General features: G+C 38.8%; 1 long non-coding RNA gene across 3 annotated transcripts; it reads left to right on the top strand.

Annotated features, from left to right (window-relative positions):
- The first annotated feature begins 2,407 nt into the window (after positions 1 to 2,407).
- On the top strand, positions 2,408 to 6,480 carry LOC123046117 (uncharacterized). 3 transcript variants are annotated; one of them, XR_006421958.1, is made up of 4 exons: positions 2,408 to 2,862; positions 2,967 to 3,697; positions 4,273 to 4,323; positions 5,142 to 6,480. It is a non-coding gene; the product is annotated as an uncharacterized lncRNA (long non-coding RNA). The 3 variants fall into 3 exon arrangements; XR_006421957.1 differs by having other exon boundaries at positions 2,409 to 2,862; positions 2,967 to 3,310; positions 3,413 to 3,697; positions 4,273 to 6,480; XR_006421956.1 differs by having other exon boundaries at positions 4,273 to 6,480.
- Positions 6,481 to 8,746: the final 2,266 nt, after the last annotated feature.

Below are 8,746 nucleotides of genomic sequence, written 5' to 3'. Positions count from 1 at the left end.
GGGGCCTATCCCTCTGTCCTCGGATGGCACAATTTTCTCCGGATTGAAGGCCGGAGTAGTTGTAGGTGTGATCTCCCGAACACTGTCCGACGACAGAGCTAAATCATGCTCGTCGTGATCGTGCGGCGCACCTGACATGGGCTCGAATCCGTCGAAGATCAAGTCTTCGCGGATGTCGGCATTGTAGTTTAGGTTTCCGAACCTGACATGATGGCCAGGGGCGTAGCTCTCGATCTACTCCAGATGGCCAAGCGAGTTGGCCCGCAGTGCGAAGCCGCCGAATACGAAGATTTGTCCAGGGAGGAAAACCTCACCCTGGACCGCATCGTTACCGATGATCGAAGGAGCCATCAAGAACTATGGTGACGACACAGTGGAACTCTCAATGAAAGCACCAATGTCGGTGTCAAAACCGGCAGATCTCAGGTAGGGGGTCCCGAACTGTGCGTCTAAGGCGGATGGTAACATGAGGCAGGGGACACGGTGTTTACCCAGGTTCGGGCCCTCTCGATGGAGGTAATACCCTACGTCCTGCTTGATTGATCTTGATGATATAAGTATTACAAGAGTTGTTCTACCACGAGATCGTAGAGGCTAAACCCTAGAAGCTAGCCTATGGTATGATTGTTGTTGTCCTATGGACTAAACCCTCCGGTTTATATAGACACCGGAGGGGGCTATGGTTACACAGAGTCGGTTACAAGGGAGGAGGTCTACATATCCGTATTGCCAAGCTTGCCTTCCACGCCAAGTAAAGTCCCATCCAAACACGGGACGAAATCTTCAATCTTGTATCTTCATAGTCCAACAGTCCGGCCAAAGGATATAGTCCGGCTGTCCGGAGACCCCCTAATCCAGGATTCCCTCAGCCATCCTATGATGTTTTGAGTAGATATCCCTTGTCTTTGGGTTGATTGATGATCTAGATTGGTACGGGCTGTATGTTTTATTTTGGTGATGTCCTATTGTGCCCTCCGTGTCGCGCAAGCGTGAGGGATTTCCGTTGTAGGGTGTTGTAATACGTTCATGATTCGCTTATAGTGGGGTGCTTGAGTGACAGAAGCATAAATCCGAGTAAGGGGGTTGTTGCGTATGGGATAAAGGGGACTTGATGATTTAATGCTATGGTTGGGTTTTTACCTTAATGATCTTTAGTAGTTGCGGATGCTTGCTAGAGTTCCAATCATAAGTGCATATGATCCAAGAAGAGAAAGTATGTTAGCTTATGCCTCTCCCTCACATGAAATTGCAATGACGACTATCTGTCTTGTTAACAATTGTCTAGGACAATTCCGCACACCGACCCATCATTATTCCACACTCGCTATTTATAATATTTAGTAATATATTCTAACTTTATGATAATATCGCCTACTTTTATATTTTAGCTCTCTGATATCATGCAAAGTTATCCTCTTCATACCCACAACGTAGTTTTATTTCTCGTTTCTAGTTGAAAGCAAACGTTCGGTGTACGTAGAGTCGTATCAGTGGCAGATAGGGCTTGAGAGAATATTGATCTTACCTTTAGCTCCTTGTGGGTTCGACACTCCATACTTATCACTTCCATCTTTGGGAATTGCTATGATGATTCCCTGCACTTGGGGATTATCAAGCTTTTTTCTGGCTTCGTTGCCGTGGAGCAATAGCGTGGGGTTGATATTCTCGTGTGTGCTTGTTTGCTTTCTTCACCAAGTAGGTTTTATTTTTCATTTTTTGTTTCTATTTAGTTGTGGGTGAAACATACAAAAAAATTAAAGAATGAAAATAAAAAAATTACTCGCCTCTCATGCCTAAAAAGTTTTTCAATAAGAGAAGTGATTGCAAGATTATGCATTGAAGAAATGAGGGTCGACCTGGAGCACTTGTGTTCATGCTCATGGAAACAATGTAAAAATTTCATGGAAGCTTCTCTGAAAATAATTATCCTCTTGTATATATCCATTGTAATATAAAAATAATGTGCCAAGCCTTGGTTTTAGGATGATTAGATTGCTTGTTTACTTTGTGCAGTAAAAAACAGAAACTTTGGCTGTAGCACGTGATTTTACATTTTTTTTACTGAAAAGTCAAATGGGTCTGAAACTTTTTGAAAATTAATTCTATACAAATTGTTTAAATTTTCATCTCTACTATTTATAAAAGAGCAACCATTCTCTTTTTTAAACGCACCCACAAAACGTACACCGACTGATTACGACAGCAGGATTAGATTAACTAAACTTAATCCAACAGTTAATGTTAATTTAATCTATTTTTTATGTGCACTTAGTAATTTAGATTGGCTAACCATACTCCACGGGAGAGAAAATTGTCAACTCCACGCCCCCGTAACGCCTACAATCACGTCACTCTAAAAAAACGCATACAATCACACAATTGCGAAGAAAAAAGAAACAAATCGCCCGAGCGGCCGCCGCAGCTGCCGCACAGATGAGCCGCCGCCGATCCTCCCACTCCCCACCCGCCCCCAATATTCCCGCCTCCTCCACCTCCAACCTCCTGCTGCCGGCCGACGTCCTCATCCACCGGTTGAGCACGCCGTCTCTCGCCAGGAGGCATCGACCACGAACTCCCTGTCACCATTGACGCCATGGCTTGCGGGTTCAGGTCGTTGTCGACCTGTTTCTCTCGGTCGCCGGCCTCTTTCGCCCATGGTCAGATCTGCGAGTCGCCGGCCCTGACCGTCTGCCATCCTGAGGGCCATGCCCCAATCCGAGTCTGGCCCGGTTGGCTGTCCGCCCGTCCGCCACTTCGTGCGCCGCTGGCATGGGGTCGATAGCCACCTTGCCGCACAGTCCATCCACCAGCGAGCCGCGATCCATCCACCCAGTTCGATATCCATCAGGCACCATCCTTCAGGTAAGTGCTACTGCCTTTAGTCGGAGATACAGCTGCTGTTTGTTTGCCTGCTGCTGTTATTTCTTTGTTTGCAGCTGCTAATTGTTATTTTGTTTGGATTGCAGGAGAGCAGAGAGGATTGCTCCTGATGTGTTTGATGCGTGAGAGAACAGAGAGGTCTGACAGATCACAGGGTATGCAGTGTACATATGAGCATGGGGGAGAGAGGTAGCAGAGATACTGGGAAAAGATGTTCTCTCGATGGAGAAGACACAGTGCAGGTAGTGTTGTTTGCCACTGCTTGTGCAGTTCTGCTGTTTTGCTACTATTATGAATATAAATATATGATCATTTCTATTGCATTGCAAAAATAATGTCCACACTTCCATTCCATTGCAATTATTTTTACAATGACAACAAGGTTCGCTGGGCCGACCAGAAGAGCTATTTCAAGGGTGTCCTGTTCAAGGTAAATCACGCTCTACATGATTTTCATGAATTGCAGTTTCATTAGCCCATTGCCCTTGTGTCCTCTTGTGTTTCTACGACTTGGTAGTTTCTGATTGGCCAGTTGCAGAGTTTGGGCGAGGAAACTGTGGTTATGACTTATGTGGTCCAAGGGCGATGGCCTGATAATTCTCTACAAAGGAACTTTGCGGTTGTGAAAACGCATCAGTGGAGTGGACGTACACTATTTTTGTAGTTACAATTATGTTCATCTTAATCCAGCGCATCAAGGATGCCGACGACCTATGGGCTTCAACGATGCCGACGACCTTTGCGGCTTCGCACCAGAAGCAGCCAACATCGCGCCTCAGTCGGCTAGGGAGATAACCTCTTCACTGGCAGGCATCAGGTGCGTGTTTGCCTTTTCTGTTAGGCTCAGGCAGTCAGTACTCACTACTCTGTACATGCATGCACTTAACTGAGACATAAATTCCAAACGGGTCTTGACTACTTTAATCGGGTCACGTGGAATTAAGGAGGGTGAGATTGATGTGACCTTGTATGCGTATATGTTTGAAATCAAGAATTAATACTATACCAATTTGCATAAAACTATCTACATCTACCATACCTTCCCTGTTAGATGCCAACTCTGGTTTCTAGAGCAATGTGTGATCAAGATCATAATTAGTTGCTTGGTAGTGTCTTCACAATGGTGAGTTGGTGACATGACATGACTGATTAGATGTAGATAGTGTCCATGCCAAGTTGTGTACATACTATCAAGCCCACTTACACATGATCGGGCAATTGCAGTCGCAAGAAAGGAAGAAAAACATGCCAACGCCAATAGACACCCGCAGTCATGACTGTCTCGATCACCTCCGCGTGAATAGTTTTTGTATAGCACTATAGTTATATTGGATACTTATGGATTTTACTAACCTTAGTACCATATGTTCTTTTTATCCCTGGTGCTTGCAGGATGATTCCACGTCGTACCTGTCAGGTTTAGCTCAACTCGCTGTTATTGAGGTAGTATGTGAATCATCCGAGCTTGCTAAACTTTTCATATACGTAAATATTGCATGCCTGATTATTTTTATTATTGCTTATTACTTAAGATTTTGTCTGCTAATCGGCTCAGCAAAAATTATAGTAGTGTTCCTTTGATATTTCTTTTTTATAGCCTTTATTGCAGTCTGCACCCCTGCAAGAATGAAATTAATTCATGTTCTTAAATACTTATTTAAAGCATTTATATAAAAGGAATGTAGTGCCCTGTTTAGATGAGAAGATTATTATTCCTCCAACTTGTGCTTAGCATGCGTGAGTCAGGATTCAGGAGGCCTTCACATACATCAGACATACACACCACTCCGGCTTAATCTACTTATTCTTTCTCTAGGATCCATTTTAGAGCATACACCTTTTACTTTTAATACACTACATTTGTGAGGTGCAGGATTTCTTACACAACACTATAAGGACTTGAGGTGATTCGTGGGTTGTAGGGCATGGGGAGCTTCACAATTATTAGCTCCATATTGAATATATCAAGATTGTTGATTGTTTGGTTACACAAAGTCATGGTAGCAAAAGTTGTATGTATAGCTTGTGAGTTGTGATACATGGTGATGCATCTTTGCGATGTTAATTGTGCGCCCCATTTATTGATGCTTTGCTATTTTCTGATTTATTGGATTACATTAGGCTTAAAATATAACGAGAAATAATGGTTATATACGTAAGTTAATTAACATGGTTTGTTGCTTCCGTAGTAGAGTTACGACAATGGATGAAATATGCTCAATGTCTAACTTACTTTCATGTTTTGTTGCATATGGATCCAGAGCCGATGGCCAAGTTGTTTTTCTCTACGTGTGTTACTTGACTGTCAATTCTGGGATGAAATTGACTATAGTGCTGTTGTATGTAATGTGTTTTTGTTAAGTCTGTATGGTTGAAAAATCCATTATATGTGCATGTTTGATATGAGATATGGTGCTCATATGGAAAGAACTATATATGCAAAAGCTATATTCAGGCTAAATTAAGATCTGTGCTACATAATTGCATGTTCATTGTATTAAAATAATTGTGCCCTAACTAGCATGATGGAGATAAATTGTTTCTATGATTATTATACGTGTGTTCCACGTGCATTCTAACTAGTATTTGTTTAGAATTTTTTAGAGTTACAGAAGTTTATTAAACTTCCAGATTACTACAGACTGTCCTGTTTTTGACGGATTCTGTTTTCTATGAGTTGTTCGCTTATTTTGATGAATCTATGGATAGTATCGGGGGGTATGAACCATGATGAAGTTGGAATACAGTAGATATAGCTCTAATATGAAATTAGAATAAGTTTGCAACAGTACCTAAAGATAGTGATTTGCTTTATTACACTAACGGATCTCACAAAATTTTTGTTAAAATTTTGTATGGATGAAGTGTTTGAAGATCGAGGGGCTATGAATATGAGAAGAATAAAGAGATGCAAGAGCTCAAGCTTGGGGATGCCTAAGGCACCCCAAGTAAATATTTTAAGGATACTCAAGCTTGGGACGCACCGGTCGGCATCCCATCCTTCTTCAACAATTATCGGTATTATCTCGGTTTTTGTTTGTTCACATAATTTGTGTTCTTTGTGTTTTTGTTTTTTTACTTTAAGAACCATGCTAGTATGAGATAGCCCTTCATTGATTTATAGAATACTTTATGTGCTTCATTTATATCTTTTAAGTATGATCTTATACAATTGCTTTTTGTGCTTCACTTAAATCTTTTGAGTATGGTTTTATAGAATGCTTCGTGTGCTTCACTTATATATTTTAAGCTTGAATATTGGTTAGTCTATATTAATTATAGAATGCTTCATTAACTTCACTTATATCTTTTGGAGTATGAATAATACTATCATCTAAAGTGGATTTAGAAGAAGTTTGCTTCCACTATTCTAAATGAGGAGAATTTTGCTTATGTGGAGAGTAGTAAAATTTCTATGCTCTTAGATCATTAAAAGAATGTTTTATGTGATGGTTATATTGTTGAACTTATTCATGATGCTACTGAAAATTATTATAAGGGAGGAATACATGTTTGTAGGATTTACAATAATATCAAGTTTCCTTTATATATGCTTAAAGTTTTGAAGTTATACATGTTTTGCCTTCCTATACTAGTTTATTCTTGTTCCCATAAATTATATGCTCACAAAATTCCTAGGCATAAGAAGTGGGTTAGGTTTAAATGTGCTAGTCATATTCTTCATGATGTTTTCTTTATGTTTCAATTCTTATCTTTTATATGAGCATCATTGAAATCATCATGCCTAGCTAAAAGACATTAAAGAAAAGCGCTTGTTGGAAGACAACCCAATATTTAACCTTACTGTTTTTGTGTGTTCTAATGATTAAGCTACTGTTTAATCATGTATTATAGTTTTTGTTTCAATAAAGTGCCAAGAAAGACCTTTGAGAAGACTTGGATGAAAGTTAATGTGATCTTGCTGTAAAAAACAGAAACTTTGCGCTCACGAGATTAGCTGTCATTTTTTTACAGAAGAGTGCGATTGAGTTGATTCTTTTTTTAGAAAATTAATGGACAAATTATTCACGTCCACCAATTTACATTACAGACTGTTCTGTTTCTGACAGATTCTGTTTTCATTGCATAGTTTGCTTGTTTTCTAGTTTTTATGGCTTATATTTCTCAATATAAATTGTAGAAATGATATGGTACAATAGGAATTGTGTGAGAACAATTATGAACCTTGTCTTTGACAATACCAAAGTGAATGGTTTACTCTTTATCATACTAATTTATCTCACGAAGTTTCGTTAAGTTTTGTGTGATTGAACTTTTCAAACTTTGGGTGAGATATCGATACGAGGAGAATAAGGAGGGAAAAGACCTAAGCTTGGGGATTCCCAAGGCATCCCAAGGTAATATTCAAGGAATACTTAAGCGTCTAAGCTTGGGGATGCCCCGAAAAGCATCCCCTCTTTTGTCTTTAAAACTATCGGTATACTTTACTCAGAGCTATATTTTTATTCGGTCACATGATGTGTGTTTTGTTTGGAGCGTATTTTTAACTTTATTTGCTGTTTGAATAAAATCATTAGATCTGAAATCTTGAATGAAAAAGAATCCTCCCATGGCTACTTAATTACTTGACTACTTAGTATTCTTCACTTATATCTTTTTGAAGTAGTTTGTCATTTACTCACGTGCTTTACATATATCTTATGAATAAATGGTTAAATGAATTGAATATCATAAATTTGAATTTATATACGTTTCATATTCTTACAACATGGGGAGTAATGACTTCACACATAATAAGTATAGATAGTAAACCTATTGGAAGTTAGCAAACACAAAATTGGTCACTTGAACAATTCATGAAAGAATATTAAAGGAAAAGAGATTTCACATATAAATATACTATCTTGGACATATTTTGTAATTGTGAGCACTCATTAAAAGATGGTATGCTGAAAAATTGATGTTGGACAAGGAAGACAACTTAATGGGTTATGTTTTCCTATATTCGAAACATTGTATTGTCTTGGATCATCCAATATGTTGAGCTTGCCTTTCTCTCTCATGCTAGCCAAATTCTTAGCACCAAGTAGAGATACTACTTGTGCATCCAAACATTCCTTAAATCAGTTTTGTCATGAGAGTCAACCATACCTATCTATGGATTGAGTAAGGTCCTTCAAGTAAGTTGTCATCATTGCATGCAATAAAAATTGTTCTCTAAATATGTATGATTTATTAGTGTGGAGAAAATAAGCTTGATACGATCTTGTGATGTGGAAGAAATAAAAACAACGGACTGCATAATAAAGGTCCATATCATAAGTGGCAATATAAATTGACGTTCTTTTGCATTAAGATTTTGCGCATTCGACCATAAAAGCGCATGACAACCTCTGCTTCTCTCTGCGAAGGGCCTATCTTTTACTTGTATCTGCTACCCTTATACAAGAGTCATGGTGATCATCACCTATTCTTTTTACATTTTTTCCTTTGGCAAGCACTTTGTGTTGGAGCGATCCAGATATATATATATATATATATATATATATATATACATATATATATATATATATACATATATACTTGGATGTAGGCTTTCATAAATTATTATTGTTGACATTACCCTTGAGGTAAAAGGTTGGGACGCGAAACTATAAGCCCCTATCTTTCTCTGTGTCCGATTAAAACTTGAACCCATAAATATCACATGAGTGTTAGCAATTGTAGAAGATTAAATGATAGTTGAGTATGTGGAGTTTGCTGAACCAAAGCTCTTACATAGGCCTTCCCCAAAAATAAGATGAATTGCAATCGTTTGATGACTTAGAGCACGATTTGTTAGTTTTCAAGAAAGTTTATGATCTATACTTTCATAAATGAATAGATTGTTACTTGATCATGAGAA

This window comes from Triticum aestivum, chromosome 1A, assembly GCF_018294505.1.
Source record: "Triticum aestivum cultivar Chinese Spring chromosome 1A, IWGSC CS RefSeq v2.1, whole genome shotgun sequence".
Lineage (NCBI taxonomy): Eukaryota > Viridiplantae > Streptophyta > Magnoliopsida > Poales > Poaceae > Triticum > Triticum aestivum.
The sequence above is the reverse complement of the archived record's forward strand: the minus strand, read 5'-3'. Positions and strand labels throughout refer to the sequence as shown.